Source organism: Kryptolebias marmoratus, linkage group LG12 (genome assembly GCF_001649575.2).
Source record: "Kryptolebias marmoratus isolate JLee-2015 linkage group LG12, ASM164957v2, whole genome shotgun sequence".
Classification (NCBI taxonomy): domain Eukaryota; kingdom Metazoa; phylum Chordata; class Actinopteri; order Cyprinodontiformes; family Rivulidae; genus Kryptolebias; species Kryptolebias marmoratus.
This window is the reverse complement of record NC_051441.1, coordinates 1,723,967-1,747,949: the sequence shown is the minus strand read 5'-3', so window position 1 is coordinate 1,747,949 and position 23,983 is coordinate 1,723,967. Positions and strand designations below refer to the sequence as shown.

Below are 23,983 nucleotides of genomic sequence, written 5' to 3'. Positions count from 1 at the left end.
CACTGATGCTGCAGTAATGTTGGATCACTCGACAGACAGTTGCAGCTGTTGATGAAACCCTCACATCATCAAGTTCCAAAAGAGTGGGAGGACTGAAATTAAGGGAAGTAACAGATCCTCCACTGTGTCTAAACACGTACTAACCAGGTGTATATGAACCAAGACCCCCTCCTTCCCGCCACCATCAACACCGCTCAACCAAATGCTGCGACTCTCATTCGGGGTATTTGTTTGCCTCCGCGAAAAATAATGGCTGTGGGAGCAGGTGGAATATTGCTTCGGCAGCTAACCCATATGGATCAGAAAAGCCGCTTGCCAAGTCCAAACTCCACTTTTACAGGCACATCTGGAGCAGAATCTCCATATTAATTGCCAGTTGATGTGTTTACACACAACAAGGATTAATCCCTGTGAGAAGTTGGTTGACCCGGGTCACACAGTCAGTATGAGGGTTCTGCTTTTTGGGTTGAAGAGCAGCGGGGGGAGGAATCGAGCCAAATGCATGGACAAAGGCAAATAGAAAAGATAATTATATTCTAGCTGAAAGCCATCTGTCATGTAGCATTTCTGCTATGCTGAGAGCATTTAAGTCAATATTCTTTGATGGCAGCAAACAGCTAAACGGCGGTAAAAGTTCACACAGGGATTTACGGGGGTTTGATCACATGAGATGCTTTGTTTAACACACCTGCATTTTTTATCATTTGTTTTGGATGTTTGGTCACAGCAGACAGAAGGTGGGGGTGTTAAAGGATTTAGGGAGCCTAGAATATGGCAGAGATGACAGATATTTTCATGTCAGAGCTCCTGCTTACCGTTTTCAGGGGGACCGAATGGTTTCTTCGTGTGAACGTCTTTAAAAACAAGAACCAGACGGTGAGGTCTGAAACAAACACAGAAGAGCAATTCCACCGTGAAGGAAGAGATCTCAACAAATTCCTCTGAATGAGACGTTACTGGGACAAACAAATCTGTATTTTACCTTCATGTGTATCACATTACAAATGTTGAATTTGGAATATTGTGTTTTTGCTCTTAAAGCTCTAAAAGTCAAGATCAACTGATCCAGAATCAGTTGCATCAGGTTGTGCTGTTTAACTGGCTTTTACACTTTAATCCTAACTGATGAATTATCAAGAAGGTTTAAGGAATGATGAAAAGGCAGAAAAAGGATTTAAGAAAACATTCAAGATGGCTGCCAAAGCTACAAGCTATGAGTCATTCCTAACATACTCCAAGCATTAACAGATCACACATCAACAATCTAATTTTAGTTCCGCATTTAATTATTAATTTGGAGATTAAAAACTCATTTTTGAACATGTACAGGTGGAATAACTAAAAAAAAACTTTAAAAAATCTTAATTTACTGATAGTTTAAAGTAAACAAGTTATTTTCTCTTCTGTTTTTTGTAAAGTAACAGGGAAAGCTGGCAGACTGAGGTTGGCTTGTTAATTAGCTGCGTTATTAGACCGATTCACTTGTTAAATCTTTTAGCTGATTGCAAAACATTTGTTTTCACCTTCTGAGACCTGTGTCCTCATGTGGACACATTGGCTTCCCGGCATCATATTTTATTGTTTCTAGACCTGTTGCCCCTAGTAATGGCACTTGCTTTTATTTTTTAACTTATATTTAATTTAATGAATGTTTTAAACCAGTTTTATTTAAATATATACATATATAGTATCTACTAAAAGTGGAAAACTATTTGTAATTAATGATTTTTAAGCCTAGGAGGTCCTACTAATCCAAACAGGAACTAAAATTCACATCAAAACCAGCTCAGGTTTTAGGGAGTTGAAACAACATTACCTTAAAAGAGATCGTCTGTTTCTTACTAACTGAAACCAACAAACAAGCTTGTCTTTCTTTGAGACGTTTAAAGCTTAGTCTCGTCTTTGAGACACCATTACTGAGAAAACGTAGGAGAAGGGGAACGCATTCCAGCACTGCATACGATAAATACTGCCTCAGATATCTGATTAGAATAATTTAAATGACAGGATGAGGAAATGAGTGGTGACTTTTAAAAACCGTGGCTTACTTTGAAACTGGAAAACCGTCTAATGTGGAGCGAGTTTTAGCTGTTCTTAATAAACTATATATTGTAATATTTTCTGAGGATGCAAATAACTTGGCTTGAATTGGATTTTGGGGCAAAAACTAAGAAGATGATAGATGAAACAGAGTTCTTGTGTTTGGAAATATGTTAAGCACTTGATAGACATGGAGGACTTAAAAACCACTTTGTTCTAGTTAAAATTTACTACTAGGAAACTAGGAAATTGCAACTTCCTGGTTCAAGTGGATCATTTGAACACCAAAAGTGACCCTGTTTGGATAAACTCAAACTGTTTTAAATATCTGAGGTCTAGCAATGGGATTTAAGAAGCTACCTCACATATATATACAGTTTTTTTTATTTTCACATTCTCAAATAAAAGATTTTCATATGTATATATATATATATATATATATATATATATATATATTAAAGTCTAACAACAGACAAGCTAAACAGATCTAATAACAGTAAAACCCTAAAAACAAATACTATAAGAGGTAAAGTTACTGCTCCGTCCTCGTTCTTTCAGATAGCAGCATCAGGCAACNCGAGATAGCCTCGTGTCTCGTAGGGTTTGCTTTGGAGCGACCTCCTAATGAGAGATTTACTGTATGGAGATAATTACGGGGGAAGGCGACACATCGGCCCGGCCTAATGAGTAAGATAAGAGCACTTCAGGAGATTTTCGAGCAGCCCCCCCCTCCTCCCAACCTGTCGCCACACTGGGGTTCTAGTGGTTGCAGACAATCAGCTAGAAAAACACGGAGGCCATGCCTATATGCACGGCAAGTGCAGACACTTGTCAACAGAGCAACCCGTGTGCATACATTAGTGCCCAACCTGGAGATGAAAAATGGAAGCAGAAAGGACAAAAACAAAGCGCTGCTCTCCCTGATATCGCTGCCATTTTATAAATCAGCCACCTGGGCGATTAAGGGGAAAATGAGTGAACAGAATCAGAATTGTGTGCTCTTGTTTATTGCTTTAGAGAGTTAGCTGGCAAGGAGGCAGCCATCGTGTGATGATGAGAGTGGCCCCTCTGGAGACGGGCGCTCACACTGGCAGAGGAGCTAATACAGACTTTCATTAGAATGCACACTTCAACACACTGTCATAGTATTTACAGTCTCACACTGGGGAAACAAATAAACTGCGTGATTAACAAGTTTTCCTGATGCCTGGTGCTTCACTGTGTGCGCATTGGAGTGCCACCTCGCCGACTTAATGATTCTTAATGGTTTCTTAATGACTTCTTAATGACTTCATCAGGAAGATCCTGCAACAGCATATTCTGACAAGCGGGAGCCTCCCCTTGAGACCTGGGATCACACCACAGCAGTAACCCCTCTTCTGTTTTCTGCTCAAATAACACACACTTTAAATCTGCTTATCTGAGGCAGCATCTTTGACTTGGATGACACAAGCTTTTGATCCACAATTAACTAGGGGAATATGTGAAGTAATGTGATGTGAAAGCATGCAAGCTGATGTGTGGAAATGCACTAAAAGGCGAATGGGGATGTCCACCTAGTTTGTGGGCAAATGCAGTCACATCAAACTAATCTCGGAACATTGGAGTGACATCTAGTGTTGTGTAACCAGAATTAAACTGCACTGTGTGAGGCTATCTAGGAAAGCTATTTGGTAGCGTTCAGTGGAGAGCCGCGGCTGTGATGCAACACTGGATGGAGCAAAAAGTAAAACAAAAGAAACAGGAAATTCTCCAATTACCGGAGATCCAAGCAGCTGTTAAATTTCATTACAGCAGAACGGACAAAAAGATGACACGCAGAAGTCCTGCAGAAGACAAAAGCAGCATGTTGTTGAGATGGGAACAAAGCTTTTAATGACACTGAATTTTCTGGGTCACCTGAATGTCCCTCACAGCCGAAGAATCAGTTATTTCTCCTAATTATCAACTGAAAGCTCCGTTCTCTTTTCATTCAAAAGATTAAACAGTTACATTTTCTTTTAACTCATTATTAGTTATTTTGATCAGTTAGTGTCCTAAATTAAAAAAAGCAAATTTAGAAGTTGTAATGAGATTTTAGGTGAAAAGCAACGTTTATGTGTAGGTCAGAAATGAAGAATTAAAAAAGAAAAAAGCTTAAACTGTATTAGCAAACACGTGTGACCGCAGAGTCTCTTCCACCTTTCCTGATGGATGTTTCCTTCCTGCTCGTGGAAGCAGGCTGAGGTTGGGGTGGGAGATGTGGTTTCAGTCAAAAACTGATAAAATGATGCACCCCCATCCATGTGTCACCTCCTGGCAGAAGTGAGTGGGAGCAGAGTGTCACCCAGATATCGACGGCCAAAAAGATGAGACACATGCTTCACTTAATTCAAGAGAGTCCATCTTTCATTATGATGATGGTTCACACATAAAACACTGAGCCTCGTGTGCTTTACCTGCATCTATACACATTCTTTTTAAAAGGAGCATTTTAACAGGTCTACAAAACAAAAAAGTCAAACTGAAAACAGAATGAATACAAACACGTCCCTGAAATAAGGGATACCATTAAAGCAAGGTATACCAAGGTATGCAAGGCTTGCTTTTCATAAACGAAAACTCATTATTAATCCTATTTATTCTGCTGAAGGTTTTAAATAGACCGCATTCCTTTATCACTAAGTTGCTTTGAGACAACAATAGGAAAAGTTGAGTCAACTGGAAAAACATTTCGGCAATTTCTGCATGCCGGTAAAAATATTAATGCATAAAGAAAACAACATATGCGAAATGTACAAAAGCAAAGTTTAAAGTTTCAATATTAAGTAAAAAAATCCTTAAAAAAAAAGAGTCATGGAGCTGAGAAAAACTGCAGCAAATATAAAAGAGACTACAATATTAAATATGTAAAATTGTTTTAAACCATAATGTGATTTATTTATTTACGCTGTATGTTGCAAACTATTCATAAATATAAATTATTGGAGATTATTCTTCGTGTACAGGTTTAAAACTTTGCCCTGATTGAAATCAAAGTGACTGACAGTATTTAGTTTTGATTTAATTTTAGTAATAAAGTAAGAAGATTTTTATTTGTCACACAGTCTTTATAGTTTAAATTCAAACAGGTGAGCAGGACGTGTTTAAAGGACTCATGTTGATGATGCAAAGTTTCAGTCTGCATCTAGAAATAATTTATGACAAAAAACAAATATATCAACAGTTTGGTACGTCAGTAGGAGAAAGTGTCCACAAGAACACGTTCCTGTTAGCAGAACTTTTAATGTGAAGTATTTTAATGCGCTCTCTATCACAGATTTCTTGTTTTTCTTTCACATCTGATGTTACACATAAATAGGAAATATATATTTCTCTGCTCCTGACCTCTTCACATCTGATGCATAATGTGGGAAAACACTCGGGTGCATTTAGGTTTGCATGAAGCTTTTGTTTATGTCATTAAAAATAAAAAAAAAAAAAAATTTGCATGTCACATGGGCAGAATAATTTTGTTATACATTTTATTTCTTAAGTTTGTTTCATTGTATTTCATTTTCTTTTCTTTTTTTGATTGTTTTTACTGTCTGTTTGAAATAAATAAATAAATAAAAATTATTTTATTTTATGGTTGATAGATGCATATTTAGTTAATCTGTTTTTATGCTTCCTGCACTGTATTTGTATCTGTATTTTTTGTTTGTTTTTTATTGTGTTGAACAAATAAATAAATTAAAGACCTGCTTTATTGTTTATTGTTATAAAACAATTTAATCTATGAAAATATTCATAAAAAGAAAAAAAATCATCTGCAGTTTTATCAGCTCAAAAGTTTGGATAAAATAATAGCTTTAGAGATGTCAAAATAATCCAAAAAAGTTAAATTAATTGTTTTCAAATAGAAAACTGGAGATGAAAAATTTATCTGTGACTTGTTTTCTTTTAGAGTTTAAATGTAATTAAATATACCTAATGCACATGTATCTGCAGATGTTTGAATATGAAACCAGCTCCATGTTCACCAGATTAATGATTTTACATTTACATTTTGTTTTTTCACTCTCTCCTCTTCTAAAAAGTTAAATATTGTCTTTAAATAGGCATGCAAAATGATCTGAAATCTGTTAAAATATAAAAAAGTTGTCAAAATTGTGTCTTATTTTAATGTTTTGAAGACAACATGCCACCTAAATAATGACCGACCTGACCGTTTTTGGAACCTTTCAGTCAGATGCTTCCACATTTTCCTACAGTGCCGACGTCTCAAACAGAATAATAAAATACTAACAGGAGCTAGCCCTGTTCTCAAGTTGTCCATGAGGTGCAACAATAAACTCAGCAGTTTAGGAATAAAGTATTTGATGCAGGAACGGATCAAAGTTAGACCAGGCATCAGCTGATAACACAGAATAAGGTTACTGTAAGCATCCAGATTAAAAAAAAAAAAAAAAAATCCAATATTTGATCTAAGAAATTACTTTTGGTGAGTCTGTGTCAGTCGTATGTGAGGTGACCTTTATATGGAGGCCTGGAATAAACATCCTACATCATTTAGACCACCGTGGAGTTCGTCTGGCTGCAGAATGAAGCCCACGGCATGCCTCCCCAGTGATGATCGACCACTTTCTCTGAAGCATCCAAACGTCGTTTTGAGAGAGAATAAAAAGAGCAACAGGAACAGAGGGGGAGATTTACAGCCGGTGGGATATACTTCTTGTTCCAATTTGCAGGGGGATTACTCATTTTTTCATCATTCCTGCATTTATTTATTCCATTTCCAAATTCATTTTTACTTCACCTGAAGGAAAACAAAATATGGTGCCAGAAAGACATAAATAGTGTCAGAGTGAATAGATAATGACAGCAGGTCAAGTTGTGAGTGAGTCACGTCTTTGCTCATGGAAGAAAGTGATTACTGTAACACAGAGCTGACAATCACCACCAAGATAATCCCATTTCTCACATGGAGCTCAAATTGTATTATGTCGCATTGTATTTTGCATATGCTATCAAAAACTGGATTTAGATATGCAAACTATCTGAAAGAAAGTGAAATTCATGAGAAGAAAAGAGAGGCAGGAGGAAGAAAACACGCAGCCGCAGGGTTGGCATGCAGGCGTGTCACTTTGTCAAGCTTCTGAGGGAGCTTGATGGTCTCTAAGGGAGGTGGGAAAAAATGTTGCTAAGGCATATTCTTCTCCAAGATGAACAGATGGCACAGCCTAAGTGTGGAGATTTGTTTTATGTCTCCATTCCATGTTGCTGCGCAGAAGATGTGGGCTTCCGTTTTATTTTCTTCCTCCTTCTTCTTCAAATGTTATCTCACCGAGGAACGGACACATGCAATGTTTAAGCTAATGAGGAGTGGGTGTTCCTTTGTTTTCCTTTTTATTTTTTTGCCCCCCTTTCTTTCCCACCAACACATCCTCTTGCTTTCCTTTCTCCCTCAAACCCACGCTTGGAGCAGAAACCTATATGCCACACAATTACGCAACACAATTGGGGTGCTGCTTGCAGCCTGGGTGGCTGTCTAAAAGATATAGCCGGCTACAGAATTCCTGCCAACTCCTGACGTGCAGTAACAACAGTCAAAAGAACACAATACCTACGAAGCAGCAAATAATAGGAGGTCAGAGCTCTGCAGACTCCAGAGCAAAATGAGATTAGGAGTAAAGTTCAGTTGCATCTTTTAACTGTGATGTAATGTGGATGTAGAAACAATAATCCTCAGTGTTTTATGTCACCTCAGTGGTCAGACCAATAAGAAATGTCCTAAATTTTAGATGGATTGCTTTGAACTGTCAGATGTGCAAAATCTCACCTGAGTTTTATCTTCATCAATCACTGGTTTCACTTGTACAATAATGTATTAGGACCACTCAGAAGGAAAAAATAAATAAATCAAAGAGTAAGATTTGAGTTTTGTCCATGGGTTATAAGATGAGGAAAATAAAAAAATGGGAGAAATAAAAGTGTTATTTTAAGATTAGAGATTAATTGATGTAAAGACCTACCAAATGATTTGTAGTGACTTCATACTTCAGAACAGGTTTTAAAAGGGAAATTATTTCAGCACAAATACTGAACCTTACATCTGGAGCTGCACACAAACTGTAACTAACTTCCCATGTCATTCTGTAGTTTAGCTGTAAGAGTGCACCCCATAACCTTCGGCTACAAAACTAATAAAAATACTGAACAAATACAGTCGTTAGGTTTGCTGCCTTTGGCTTGAATTTATTCTTAGAATATTTAAGCTTTATTTTCAAAGCTATTGTATTCTCAAAACTGAGAAACAAAAATCAAACTCATTTTTTTTATTCAAGTGCGCCTTAAATGCCATTTTGCGCATTTGAAGATAAACTTTTCTGAAATACTATTTTTGTCACATTATTGGTGTTCCTTCCATCCATGAAGCAGGAGATGGACTGATGGATCGAGGCTTCATTTACAGTATTCAAGGTGTTGGTCTGGTTTGTTGTCGTGAAGAAGGAGCTCAGCAGAAAGAAGGAGCTCTCGATTAACTGGTCCGTCTAAGTTCCATCCATCAAACATGGTCATGAGGTGTGGATCAGGACTGAAAGAACAAGATGCAGGATCCAAGCAGCTGAAATGAGCTTCTTCTGTGGGCTGGTCTGGCTAAGCTTCAGAGATAAGGTGAGGAGCTCCATAATCTGGAGGGAGTTTGAAGTAGAACCGCTGCTCCTCCTCATCAAAAGAAGCCAACAAAAGTTTCCTGGGAGCCCCACCCTGGAGGCCCTTCAGGCATGTTCCTCTGAGAGGAAACCCTGGAGCAGATCCAGAACTCTGTAAAGGAGTTATGTATCCTTCCTGGCCTGGAAACACCTTGGGACTCTCCGACTCCACCAGGTGGAGTCAGGAAGAGGCGCTGAGGAGGAATACCCATGACCACCCACCCAACCCACTGCCCCTGCAACCCGAACATGGATAACAAACAAAAGAATGGATTATCAGTGTTTAAAAAGAACCAACACTGAACCCTATGACAGAACATTATGATTCTGTGTTGGAGCAGAGAAGAAATTCTGTTTGTTCAAGAAACCACAACTGGTTGCTGCTCACTCTGGCTTCCATTACAGGAGAAAAAGTTGCAAATATAAAGATTAAATCCAAACATGGCCTGTTGACAAAACTGAAGTATACAGATATATGTCATTGACAGCAATGACAGCAGGAGGACAGCACTGTGCCCTTTGTGGAAGAGGATTTTAAACCCACGCTGACAAAAGAAGCAAACATGTCCTGACTGTCACGACATTCCGGTCAGTTCCAAAGAATTCACCAGAAACTGGTTAACAAAAGTGATATGTAATTACATCATGTCTACGCCAACAGATATGAAGACATGATTGATTTATTTGTTGACACGTGAACTTTTTCCACCGTCAGGGTTTGACAAAGCAATTAAACCACGATGCCTTTTTAATTTGGCTTCATCTATTCAGTCACCGTCGTGTCAAACGGCTCCATGTGGAAATGTAACGTTCACATTTGTTAACAATAATTAAGTCTGAAGTCTTGAGCAATGACAGAGTTGTAGGATTTTGGAAGAACCTTGAAAATAACGAGTAATTGGAAAATGTGTTGCTCACTACTCTCAGCTACTACCACACCTAATTTTAGCTCAATCTCTGTAAAATTGGCTGAATTATGGACATTTTTTTAGTTTTCTAAGGTCAGTTGGGTTAAGTCCAAAGGTTAATCAGTTGCAGATGTTAACAAAATTATTACTTCATCAAGGTTTAATTAATCAATCAATCAAATTTTATTTGTATAGCACATTTCAGCAGCAAGGCATTTCAAGGTGCTTTACATAATTAAAAAACAAAATAAAAACAGCATGTGACAATGAATAAACAGTAAGAAAGAGACAAACATCAAAACCCCGCACTCTAACCCTAATTTAGCCATAAGCAACTCTAAACAGGTGGGTTTTAAGTTGAGATTTAAAGGCACCCAGTGTTTCAGCTGTTTTACAGTTTTCTGGAAGTTTGTTCCAAATTTGTGGTGCATAGAAACTGAAAGCTGCTTCTCCTCGTTTGGTTCTGGTTCTGGGGATGCAGAGCAGTCCAGAAGCAGAAGATCTGGGGGGTCTAGACGGTTGGTACAGCAATAACAGATCTTTAATGTATTGCGGTGCTAAACCGTTCAGTGATTTATAAACTAACAACAGTATTTTAAAGTCTATTCTTTGAGCTACAGGGAGCCAGTGTAGGGACTTTAAAATATCTAATATCCATCCAATGATTCAAGAGATATTTTGCTAACAACCAGACTGAGCTGATTCCAGTAGTTAATGTTATAGTTTTAAAAACAGGCTTTGTGCGATCAGTTAGTCTGAGATCCGTCTCAGATACAACATCACCAAGTTTTATCTCAGTGTCTGTAAAATTCAATGAGTCATTGCCATTTGTGCTGTGGTGGCCATCTTGAATTAGGCTGACTCTAATCAGACGATAACACAAGTTTCTATACAAATTGTTTTGAGATTCATGAGATATTTTGCAAATAGTGTCAGATTCATGCGCACAACATAAAGGCTTTTAAAACAACCTGTGAGCTTGACCTTTATATTTATGGTGATTCAAGAACGTTCTAAAATATTTAAAGAACAAAAATACTGAGCAGATCATGAGGAACAGTTTCCCTCAGAAAGAAAATGGGAAACAATTGACATTAACCAGAAGCTGAAAGGATTATTAGCCTGCACGCTGCACTAATGGACTAAATTAATGAAACATTCAAGTTTGGAAGGTTTTGTTTTGTCACATTTTTCTCTAACTTTACTACAGGTTTCAGGTTTTCAACATTAGTGACATAATTTGTAAATGGTGACTTTATTTAGAAATGATTATATTCTGCATGGGAGGAGGGGGGATGAGGTGTGTTTAACTGCTTGGTGTTGGGAAACGATAATGAATGTACATTTTAAATGTCAGCATGTTAACACCCTTACAGTTGCATTTGTGTCGCAGTGAAGCTCAGCCTGATAAAGGTTCAGGCACTTCTGACAATCTCTGCTAAGCTGAGTTTGACAGGCAGCGAATGCCCCTCAGACGGAGGATAAACCCTTTAGATTTAGGTAACAGCATGTTTTCCCTCTTTACCTCTCTATTAATAGGTATCAGAATTTAAATCCAGCTAATAATTGTGTTTAATGAGGAAACTCTGTGCAAAGCTTCACTCAGAGTGTGAATGTTTATGAGTTCATCTGCAGAAAAAAAGTCATTTAAATATAAAAAAAATAAGCATCACATGACATATAGTACTACTATATTTATGTTTGCAATAGAAAAGAAAAAATAGAAACCTTTTGCTCTTTTTTTTTGTAAAAATTTTAAGAAAAAATGAATCAAAACCCGTCAAAGCAGCAGGGATCTTCAGTAAGATCAAAGTGAAACCTGAACAACTTTATCAAAATACGAACTTAAAACAGCAGCCAAGTCTCTCCCTGCTCTAATGTCGGCCTCGAGTGCATCCACACGGAGAATGTTTGGAGCAATTTAATCAAACTTGGAGTGCTGAATCCTTCAGTCTGCTTCATTTGGCCAAGAGAGGATAATACAACTAAAATTAAGTCAAGAATACCAATAACTGCTGTTTCATTCTCTTTCCAGGAAAGCTAAAAAAAAAAAAGACTTTTTAGAGTCTTTCGTTGTTGTGTGATACTAAATAAGGCTAAAAAAATGCAGTCAGCTTTTGTTTTGTATGTTAAAGGGGAAGATTCTGAGCAAGACTGTGCTCAGCAGAAACAACAAGACATGAAATGTTTTGACTCTTCACCCGTCAAACTGACAAAACAGTTTCCACATTTCCACAGAGGAGACTCCATGCAGCTCTGTTGTTTTAAAACTATTCATGAGGAAACTTCTGCAAAGATTTAGACCAAAGCAGGATGTCTGTGAGTTAGTCCTGGAGGTGTTCAATAATCAGGAGGAGACTAAAATAAATTCCTGCAGCCTGGGAGACGAGCCCTCGCACCTGTGACCAGATAAACTTTCCACACGCTCGTTAATGGACGCTGCGGCTGTTGTTTACTGAAGACTCCCTGCAGAGGAGACTACCTGACCCATGTCTGCATCCAGTGAGTGGTACAAATGGCAAACATCTTTTGGAGTCATTATTTATGCAGGAATGCCCTTGGGAGTCTTTGCACTTGTTTACACAGTCACGGCACAGTCCATTCATGACGGCTCCGAGTAAATGAGCCGCTTGCTACCAATTTGTCCTGGAAGCTTTGGGGCACCACTACCCACACTTACTTTGAGGTGTGTGTGTGTGTGTGTGTAGGGGTTCAGAAAAAGAGGTTAACGCAGCACTGCCACAGTGTTGGGAAGCGACCTGGAACTACGGACACACAACTCCCAAGGGTGTTAGGAAGCACAGTGTCACATTTGGAAATAAATGAGCAGTTTGGTTTTTTTTTTTATTGCTGTGGACTTTCACCTCTGAAGCTGTTTGTTTGCCCGAGGATGATGGTCAAAATTAGTGAGCATTGCTTTAAACATAAAGCCAAAATCAAGACAAGGAGGTTTATGGAGGTTGAAGGGAAAGGCAAAGTGAAGAAAATGTTCATCCAGTCTGCAAGAAATGAATGAATCTTTGGTAACAAGAAAAGGGACAACAGCAGAGTCTGTGACCCTCAGATTAAATATAGTTATGCCATTTACCTAACAGTAAATAACTGAACTAAATATGAGTTTAAGTTAGGGGATAAAGACTGGTACATAGTTTGAAATTTATTTGAACATAGGAATAGTTTATATAGTGATGGAAATAGTGATGGAAATCTAAAATATTTAACATTTGTTTCATAAAAAACTTTATGCAAATGAAAATAACAGATGTAATTTGGTAGAAATTACAGACTAGCACTGTTGCATATGAAAGACGTGCAACATTTACAGTTAAAGCCATTTTCTATCATCTCTGAAACTAAGTAAAAATTAAATAAAACCAATAACTCCATTGAAAGAAAAGAGAAGATAATTTATAAGATGTCATCTGAATTTTTATAAGAGTGACAAACAAAAAGAAAACAAAAATCTATAGTTCTAAAGAAAAAAAAAACTTTCTTGAAGAAAAATAATCATTTACTCATTTTTGTGGAAACTGACCAAAATAGACAACCAACAGTATAAAAATTAATTTGTTTCTTGATTTTTAAAAAAAATTATAACCAAGTTTTCCTCAACTTGTGATTCAATTTTTAAAATGTTGTGATAGCTTTTGGGATGTAAGGTGGTAAACCTGCTGGGAAGCTGTGTAAACACTGCCTTTATAGTAACTAAACTGTTCACAAATATCTGTTACAGAACTGAGTTCACTGAAGCACCCAGTCTGATCTTTATCATCATTTGGCTGCAAATAATCACGCTCATGTTGGTCAAATCTGAGGGAAGAAAACTGTTATCTGTTTGCTTGTTTCCAATTTAAATGTGAACATTATTTTTGGTTAAACTCCAGAGGGATTGAAGATCCACATGACAGGAAGTCAGGTTGAAGAGCCTCGATCCAGAGCAGAACAAATGTACAAACTATAACAGGTTTGCAAGAATATGAGTCTCTGTCGGCATCAAAGCAGCTGCAGGAAGTTCTGCTAGTCGTCAAAAGTTAGACCTTTATACCCAATCAAAGAGCCCTAAAGATGAGTCACCTGTTCATCCAACAAAAGTGGGATAATAAGTAAAAAACAGCAACTTTTAACACACCTCAGGAGCTTTAAGCTCCTGTTTGTGAAGGGGCAGCAAGTTCTGAACAGCAAGTTCCTCCAAACAGTATTGTCATTTTTTTTGACTCAAAAAGCTACTACTGGAAAAAAATAATAATAAAAATATAATAACACTATTCTGCTGATATTTTATAAGAACTTTAAGAAAAAAAAAATGGTCTGAGCAAAACCAGACAACAGGAACACAAAGTTACAACACAAGAAAAACTTTAGATTTAGAAAAAAAAAATGGATAAGCTTATTTCTCTTCACACCACAAACACATCAACAAAAGGTAATAGTTCTGGGTGAACAAATACAAACTTCTGAATTTATTTAAAGGCCATTTTAACCACAAATAATCCAGATTCTGTTTGATGAAGCAAACTTCTGAGGATCCTGAACATTTAAATCATCTAACTTTTACTTCAAACCACCTCAACAAACTCAAAACCACAAGAAACTGGTCACAATATGGAGTAAACAACAAGGAGGCATCAAGTACGGTCAGTTCAGATTTTCATTGTCTTGTTTTACTGAAATCAGTCTGTTTATAAATCAAAGGTGCCATCATCTGGCAGCTTTTGGCATTTTTTAAGCTTTTTTTTTTTTACATTGAAGGATGTGCATGCGTCTTCCCGTCACATGTCTACTTGTGTGCATCTGATAAATAGTTTAAACAGGTTGAACGGCAAAGTACTGAAGGCAAATGAATTCCCTGATCGTTTCAGGTTTTCATTGAGGAAAGCAGCAGAAATATGGTTAACAGAGAGGCAGAGAGATGAGAGAAGAAAGGGTGAAAGGAGCGATGAGATAATTTAACAAGCTCCCTCCTAAACCACTTGAAAACCTCCAGAGTTTAATTGCTGGGAGGCAACATTATCCCTAGCAACAGTGCGTCTGTGTTGGCCGGGATTCGGCGGATACCTGCAGTATCCACTCCCTGCACAATACAGCGCCCACTGAGCCACATAATCCTCTCAGGCCCTCCTCTTCTGGAGAACCACATTCAATCCCTTTGTGACATGGGAAAATCTCTTCTCCATTTTTTGTTGGCGTACATGCTTCATATAAGGCCAATCAGTAGGTGCCTTTATGAGTGCACAATGCTACAGGGAGCCATAAAGGACGGGGAAACAGAAAGTTAAATAAAAAGACTTGATGAAATTTGGGGCTGCTTTCTATTCTGCAGAGAAACTCCCCCGGAGCAGCCGTATTTCTGTTTATGTTTAAACGTGAATCAGTAAGATGGGTGGTTAGGTTCCTGCTGAATCATCCTACACTCCCCTCGGAAAGTGTGAGGTTACTTTTGAAGCAGCTGCCTCGTAGGAGAAAACAAGAAACTAATGCTACTTTCTTCCCGACTCCGCTTTCAAGTTGCCCTTGAAAAGAAAATTACAACAGCGGCTTTGATGCAAGTCTGACATGCTTCAAGATATTCTCCATAAGTGCAGACGCATACTAGATTATCATTCCAATGAGTGTGTTCGGTTGTCTTTTAGCTGTCGACAGAAAACAGCTTCAATGCAGAGGGACGTGGAAACAGTGGCTCATTACACAAAATGGCAAAAGAAGAAAAATGATTTCTTTGTTGTCCAGTGGTTTGTAACTTAAGTCAATATAGCATTTAAAAACCTGCAGAGACATCTTTTAATTAAAAGATGAGCTGAATAATGAGAAATTACAGAGGCGGTGTGCTGAGGAAGATTACTTTGTTTTTATATTCAGCTCCCAACGCGCAAAGGAACGTTTTCCTCCTTCCATACTGTGAATGTGATTAGGAATAAAAACTGCACTCTGTTGTATGTTTTCCTAATATGTTAGTTGTGATGTCTGCAGGCTGAAGTTCATTCTTTGCATTTTTACACTTTTTCTTCTAGAGAATGAAAAGTTTGTAATTTGCTAGTGCAGTTAGGTTTAAACATTGTCAGGACCAAAGAAAGTTCCCATCATGAGCCATGAGGTGAAAGTCTGACGTCCTACCTGTCTGGAAGGTTTCAGGAGATGAAAATCAGATGATGCTACTGCAGAGGCTGAAGCCCGATTCAGACGATCACTGTGAGAACAAAAACAAAAACAGAGAAGTGCGTTAGATGGTCGTATGACTCAGAAAAGCACTGCTTCTAAATTTAGGCATATTTAATTAGGTAGAATTTAGGATCAAGTTTTAACCACTCAACAGTAAAAACAACAAACATGAATGCAACACGAGATTGTTACTGGTGCAAAGCAAAGAGTTTCACATTTTTGGTCAAATTTAACAAAAAAAAGTTTTAAATTCTCTGAACTTTTTGCATTGTTGTATAAAAGATCATGTTGTTAACGTCTCAAACCATTTTAAACATTCAAGGTCTGCACACAAACAAACATGTCTGTGAGGCAAACAGATGGAAATACATGTTAGAGAAATATGCCCAGCTAGTTTATTAATTTACAGAGAATAGAGACTGAGTGGCAGTTTTTCCACTGTAAAAATAAATAAATAAGACAACTTCTCTATTTATAAATGTGTGTTAGTTTTTTAAAAGCTGGTCTTAAATAATGAAAAATAAATACAATGAAATAAATAGAAAACTATGTTCAAAACAAAGTTTTTTGAACAATTTGTGTGAACTGAAAAAAATATTTAAAGTTTGATGGAACCTTCAGTCACTGTAATATTTTGTATAATCTTTATAACACTGTAAACTAATTAAATATTAGTTCCTGTTCAGTGTTTAACGTTTTAAATTCAGCTGCTCGGAAACCTCGGATGTGAAAAGAAGATCTCGTGTTCCTGTTTTTAAAGAGCAAATATGAAACTAATCTAAATTCATATAACACATCTTAGGGTTTTATTGTTTCTGATGGCATGACCTTTAACTTAAAAATGTCAAAAAGTCAAACTGTTTTAACAATAAATACTTTTTTTGTAAAATAGAAGACAAAAATCACTAGATTCTCCACCGTTTCTCATCCCCCAGTCCAGCACATAGTGTTCACTTTTGAAAACTGCTGACATATTTGCAAGTTTTATTTTATAAATTTCTAAATATGGTGAGAGAATGGTTTTTGAAAACTTTAGTGAGAGAAGGGAAAATACCCACAGCTGTGAATTAATCCACATTCTGAGATCTGCAGAGGGACAGAATTAAAAAAAAAAAAAAAACTACAACGTGTGTTTAACAGTTTTTGGATAAACAAAGATAACAAAGATTTATGATCCAGAGGATTATTAATATCAGGCTGCTTGCTAATACTTAGTTTACTTGAATTTAGCTCTGTTGATAAAACAGAAACCCAAGTTGTTCAGATTTATTCTTTAAATTTTGCAACAAAATGATGTATTGCAAAGAAAGCGTTGAGCGGATGAAACCGCAGCCGTTAGAGAGCGTGGTGATGATGGAATACCTGCACAGAGTTCAGAGCACTTTAACGCAGCTGCTCACATTTTTTAAAAGATCTTTCGCAGCCAACACTGCTGCTGGAGAGAAGATGGTGAGGTGGAAGGTCGGTTCATAATCCATAACAGATAGTTGAGATTTGCTACGCTGGCATGGAAACCCTATGAAAATTCTAATGGGCCTTGGCACGAGCGCAGGAGCCAACAAATCCAAACTGGGAGGCTTCTGCTCATTTGCAGTCAGGCCATGAAGGTCGTTTCTCAGACATTTTTTTGGTCAAAATGGGGTCTGCTGCTCAGCTCCCACATGCTGCTTTATTTTGCAGGAAAAGATGTAGCACGAAGACCGTCTCGGCGCATGGCGCAACTGATCCAAATAACATGAGATTACATAAATTGTTAGTAATGACGCAGCGGGAACAACGTCTGTGACCTGCAGAGGTCGACCATTAAGTCCTGCCTCATAGCTGCACAAAAAAACAGACCCTCAGAGCAATTTTAGAGTTTTAACATGATCAGCTACATGCAAAGAGACAAGCAGTGGTCTGAGAGGGCGCCACACTTGTTGTGGAGGTCGCACACAAAACATAACAATGATACACAAATGCTGCTGACAAGGAGAAAATATGGACTTCAGAAGGACTGTAAACGTATGAAGAAATAGATGTAAGGGTCATTTTACTGAGCAGCACCATTAACACTGCTGCCCTTGTCTGGAATGAAGCTGGGATCAGTCTCACACACACACGCAGAGCAAGATTTTCTCCTCTTTTTACATTTCTCCTCTTTTTCGCCCTCAGAGACGGAGAGGTCGACATTTTAACTGCAGCGGTGAGGAGATGGCTTCCTTTCACCTTGACGGGCATATAATGAACATTTTTCATTTTGAGCTTAGCTTCACTTACAGAGTCAGTCAGCTATTTTCTCTTTGAACCTTTTTTTTCCCCTTTCTGACATTTCCCTCTGTGGTTTCGCCAGGATGATCTTCACAGTAAATGTGTGCACCTTTTAAAAAAATAGGTTACATTTCTGTTGATTTTTTTTTCAAAGTGCTCATTTCCATAAAGGTCCCCATATAACACAAATAGGCCTACGGTGCAGCATGAAACACAAACAAAATGCTAATCACACCTGTTTCAATTAGAGCCTGGGTATCCATGAAATCCATATCATTACTTGCTCATTGTTTTGCATTTTGCATGAGAAAAGAAAAGGCTGCACTTTGAAGCAATGAGACAAAATATTTGACTGATGGGTGAATAAATACACATCATGGCATCTGAAAACTGAGCTATATGTCAACTAATGCTGCAGAGAGAGCAGAAGCACACATTTAAAGACTGGCAAAGGTGAATGCAAACATAATGAAACAAAATAAGAATGCGCAGCTGAAAATTACTGCTTTACACATCTAAAACGTTGGGAATAACTGAATTTCTTTGAAGTAGACTTCAAAGACTATTTTCCTTCAATTGACTGCAGTCAACAACACAGAGAGCAACAAAATGTGCTTTAAAACTTAGACAATAGATTAACGACTACACCTCACAGTCAGACCGCTGTTTTCAAAGGAAAAAGGAAGCTGTTATGTCTCTGGTTTTTAAACCCAACAGAAAAATCAGCAACAGCTTGGATTCAGTGGACCTTGCAGTTTTAGCAGTTTAGTTTAGATCAAACAAGTCATTTTAATTTATCGCCCGCTGCCAAATTCAAAGGTGGAGTGACAATGTTTTTACTAATTTCTCTGTGTGTGTTGGTTTGAATCTAACATTGGGAAATTATCTCATGAATCACGGAATAAAAACCTATAACTGATTTACTTTTGGACTCAACCCAATTCAGGATGGCTACAACCAGGTGTCCTTAAAAAAACAATTGCAATAAGTAATTCAATTTTACAAATATTAAGTTAAAATATGGTCTCAAAGTAGCATCATCACCAACATATAGTTTGGGCCAAAACATTGCACATCTTTGCTTAAAACCTTGGCTTTAACTGTTGGAGTCAACACTGTTTTTTAGCAAAGCATCGCATAAACTACTAGATGGATTTCAATAAAACTTTATTCATCCATCTATTTTCATGGAGGCAACAGTTACAGGAGGGAAATCCAGACATCCCTCTCCGGTGCTTCCAAAGGAAGGAATTCCCAGGTCTGAGAGGGTAGATCATCCTTTCAGCAGGTTCTGGATCTGCCCCAGGGTCTCTTCCCAGTGGGAGATGCCTGAAAAACCTCCAGAGGAACCACCTCAGCCGACTTCTTTCACTCTACACAGAGATCCCCATGGATGATGGAACTCCTCACCACATGTCTAAGGATGAGCCTGGCCACCATAAAAAAGCTCATTTCAGCCACTTGTATCCAGAATCTCCTGTTTGTTTGTTTTTACGACCCATACCTCATGACCATAGGTGAGAGTTGGAACATAGATGGACCAGTAAATCAAGAGCTTAGTCTTTCAGCTCAGGTCCTTCTTCACCACGACAGATGGAAACATCCTCATGACTGCATACAAGGCCCCGATCTGTCAGTCTCCTGCTCCATCCTACCATCTCTCATGAACAACACTCCAAGATCACATTCCTCTATTCAAAGACTTTAATGAAAAACAAAGACATTTGTCGATACCCAACCTGGAATATGGGAAACCAGGGTTTGCTACTGCAGCAAGCCCCATGAGAACAAGCTCTCCAGGGAGTGCCTGGTGGACAAGCCTTGGCTTCTGGGGCTCAGCAGGGACAAGGCTACACGGGTTTCTTACAGAGTTTTGTGCCACGTATTGTGTGATTGGTCAGAGGTTGTTGTGGGCGTGTTTATGCAGGAAAGCCAGTGAGCTTTAATGGAGTCATTTTGGCTCTTCTGCTCCACTGAGAAGCAGCTGGGCGAGGCTGTTAGAAAATACAGCCATCTTTACGACTGTTCCAGCAAAACATATAAACCTATGAACTTAAGAAGATAGTCAGTTGATGAAGAACTTGCTGAAGGAAATAACACAGATGTGCATGGAGAGACAGGCTGTGTGTTCATGGCTGTGGTTACCAGGAGGAAGTTCTCCTCGGTCGGGCAGCGTAGGGGCACGTTTCCTGTCAAACTTGCAAATGCATCTACTGTCTCAGTCTGTTTAATAAACATGTCTGCTTGGCCAATTCAAGATGGCCACTACAGATATTGACATTATCCTACACAAAAATGGCTACACCTCAGTGATTTCTACAGCTATTGAGCTATATTTTGGTATGGTGGTGGCTGAGAGTCCTTCACAACGTACTTCATACATAAACAGGTTATATGAGATTGTGTGAAATATTGCAATATTGGATGAAATCACACATTGTTATTTTCAATGTTTGACCAAAATAGCTTCAAATATTTAAAGAACCAAACAAAAAACAGCTAAAGGCTTTAAAACACATCAATATTTAAAGATCTAATCAAAATTAAAGCGATCAGAAAGCATTTTTACCAGTTTCACAAGAGAATGCAGCCTGAAAGTGATTGCCACCCTGCTCAAAATGTTGAGGTTTTACAATAAAGGCTGAAATTTTGTACAATGACATGTTCCTTTCTTCTTTTCTTTTTTTTTATAGACAGACGGACGTCTCATTATGTGGTGAGTTTGACGTTTTGCTTTGTCGATCGCAGCATCAACTCCGCTGACATCTCTCCGCATGATGGATGTTTGACGCTGTTGATTTGTCCACAAACGCTCATTAAAGAGGAGGGAGGGTCTACAGAGGTGACTCTCTGCTGTCTATCACGTTGCAAAAACTGAGTCCAAGATCTGTCCTACAAAATGTTTCATAAAGGCCTTTCAGTTTTCACATGCAACTCTCTCCCATTTTAATTCAGTCTCATGATCCATTAGGGTTTTAAGTTTAAACAAATAAATGGATAAATGATAATACAAAAACAGTGAAGTGTGCAGGATTTTAAATCACGTCTCTTTCTTGTGCAGTAATAAAAGTTTACTGAAACAGGTGGTTAGCTGAGCAAAAACTTCAAATGAATCACTGGGATTTACTCTAAAATATGAAATACAATCTTCATCTTTCTCACAACTGCAGCTGAAGAGACAGCAGAACGTAGAATATGGGTTCATTTGTATTATCATAGATCCTTTATTATTAAACAAAAACACTGATATAAAATTATAATTTTACAAAAAATTAACTATACATCTTATATTATTACATATGATTGACATCCAAGTCAAGCACTAAAGAAGTATCACTCCCTAAGAACCTAAAGGAAAATGTATAAATCTGAAGAGAGAGTGGTTTCGAGAAAGATTTTAGCGTCCTCATAATGGAGACGAGACGGTAAGAAAGGACGTAACAAGTTTTCAGATGTCTTTAACAGCTGTGGGTTAAAGGTTTCTTGTTGGTGCTGATGTTGAAAGTAATAGACACAGAGGATTTAAAATGGCAGCCGTGTGTCAGACACTCTTTCATGAACAAGATGAAGAAGAAAGCAAGCTGTGGACACCAAAGTAGAGCAGCAATCAGCGTTCTATTAGATAAAATTACTGGTTTCGTCCCCAAAAATTTGATGGCTTTGAAGAAAGGATTTCACACTTTGGCTCACAGTCACTGAAGACCGCCTGACCACAAAGTAAAGGTGTAAAAGTACTCACTTCAAATTATCACTCATTTTTTGTGTGTCTGAAATATCTTTTGCAGCCAGTGCTGTCCACGCTGCAGGTGGGGGTCTGCCACCCCTTTTACCCTCACAGCCTGAAGGCAACAGGCAGCTGGCAGTTTGATCAGAATATATATACATGAAAAAAAAGTCTGCTGTCACTTCAGCAAAATGTCCACACAGTCCAACTATAAAAACTGCCTTCAAACAACACAGCTTATATATTATTACTGACTGCTGAAGAGGATTATAGTTTGTTCAGGTGGAGATAAGCGCTGTAGGTAGTCTGCCCACTACTGGCAGAGAAAATACTTGTATGTGGGTTTTTCCCTGTTACTCTTGGGATTGTGAAATGATTTGGTTCAGTGAAATTGTGCGCATTTTAAAGCACACCCCTTCACATCCAACAGAACATGGTGTACAAAAACGATTAATCATCCTTAAACCTGAAGCTTAACTGTAAACCAAGTCCTGCCACGAAACTCTAAAATGTTCAGTTTACAAAAGTAACAAACATACAATGCATGGAAAAAAGAAAACCCCCGACATGTATTCAAAATGTGGAATAAGACGACGGACGCGTACCCACGTTTGGCCACGCTGGGGCTGGGGGGTGGGGGCTGGCAGGGTGTTTTCCAGGACAGCTGGTGAAAAGCGGGTGTTTTCTGGCTGCTAGAAGGAGCAGATTCAGGTGGCATCTGTGCCTCCTGTTGCAGTGCAATAGTAGAAACACTAAAAGTGAATTACAACAATAATGATAGGGCTCTGCAAGCTGTCGTTCCATATTACGCATCCATTATTCCTTGCATGGGTACTCAGAGGCATCGTGAAGGAATAGACGTCCCCCCCACCCCCTCAGCTACCCTAAAACACCTCTACAAAAAAGCCACCTCGATGTGAAAAGAAGTGTTGGTTTATAGAGTAACACTTTCCAGCAATATACCGTGTCACCACATGGCACAGTGCTGACTGGATGACTGATTCCCTTTCTCTCCATTTCCATCCCTCACTTCATCTTTCCAGCAACCTCCCACCTCTGACCCCCCCCTCATTCTCCTCCTCCTTGCACTACCGCTGCTATTTCAAACAACGTTTGTTTGATCTTGCCGCCCTCTACAGCTGAATGAAATCAATCTAGGAGAGATGTCATGTGTGAGCAGAAATGATTGGCCACAAGAATATCATGTATTTGAGAGCGTGGAGTCAGTGCCCGCCGTCTCCGAGGCTCACAAACGCACAGCGGAGTGGCCGGTGCATGCCTGATAGGCATCACACAGACATCTCCGAGCTGTCACCCATCCCTAGACTTTCAATAACTTCAAATCCCCCGAAAACTTGGAAAATAAAGGCAGAGTCGATCACTCATAGCTCCCTTCACTCGCCTCTTCTCTTCAGGGAAATAACAGTCGAAGGAGAAAAACAAAGTCAGGATCCCAGCCTCTTCCGCAGAGAAGCTCTTGCCTCCCCGGAGGACACGGGGAGAACACTTCTTTCATCACTCCGGTTAAGACACAATAACAAAAAAAATCATTTATGATGCTGCGACATAAATAGAAGGCAGGTATAAACCAGGTCTGAGGGAGGATCAATGCTAATAAAGAGGGGATTTTTAGGAATAAGAAGCAAGATGTACAGTGGCCCCAAGGTGTGAAAAGACTGCAACGTTGGACACAAAGCAACAGCAAAACCAAAAATACAGCACAAAGACATTTAACACAACAGCGAAACAGAAAACAGCAACATTTCCCAAGACATAACAGAAAAGACATTTCAATAAGCACAAAACAGAAAACACAGCAAAGCAACAGAAAAGCTGACAACTGAACACAGAACCCAACATGAGAACATAAAGAGAAAACAGAAATCTAACAATAAAAACTAAAGTCTAACATTCTGCTTTCAGACTTTTTACGTTTGTTTTTCTTATATTACCTGAATTGTATAATTTTCTGTTTGTAATTCAACTTTTAACCATGTTTTCTAAAATTCTTTTATTTTTTTTTTGTTTGTTTTGGAGTCGTTTTCTGACAGTGCAATTTTTTTTTTGTTTTGGTGTGTTTTGTGAAATTTCACATTTTGCTGTGTTTGGCATCTCCGAGTCACGATAAAAAAAAAAAAAAAAGAGAGAGAAAGGCTGAACGTTTCTATAGAAGTGGGTAAAACGTTTGGATTTAAACGAAGATGACTGGATTGGCAAGTGTCTGCCTTGGT

General features: G+C 38.3%; 1 protein-coding gene across 7 annotated transcripts in view; it reads right to left on the bottom strand.

Moving 5' to 3' along the window:
- The window catches only part of rbfox3a (RNA binding fox-1 homolog 3a), a 562,538-nt gene that overhangs the window by 326,628 nt on the left and 211,927 nt on the right, over positions 1–23,983 (bottom strand). For all 7 annotated transcript variants that reach the window (XM_017419378.3, XM_017419373.3, XM_025006644.2 and 4 more), the window contains one exon: positions 15,734–15,806. The gene's annotated coding sequence lies outside the window, so the exon portion shown is untranslated. The remainder of the gene's footprint in view (positions 1–15,733; positions 15,807–23,983) is intronic.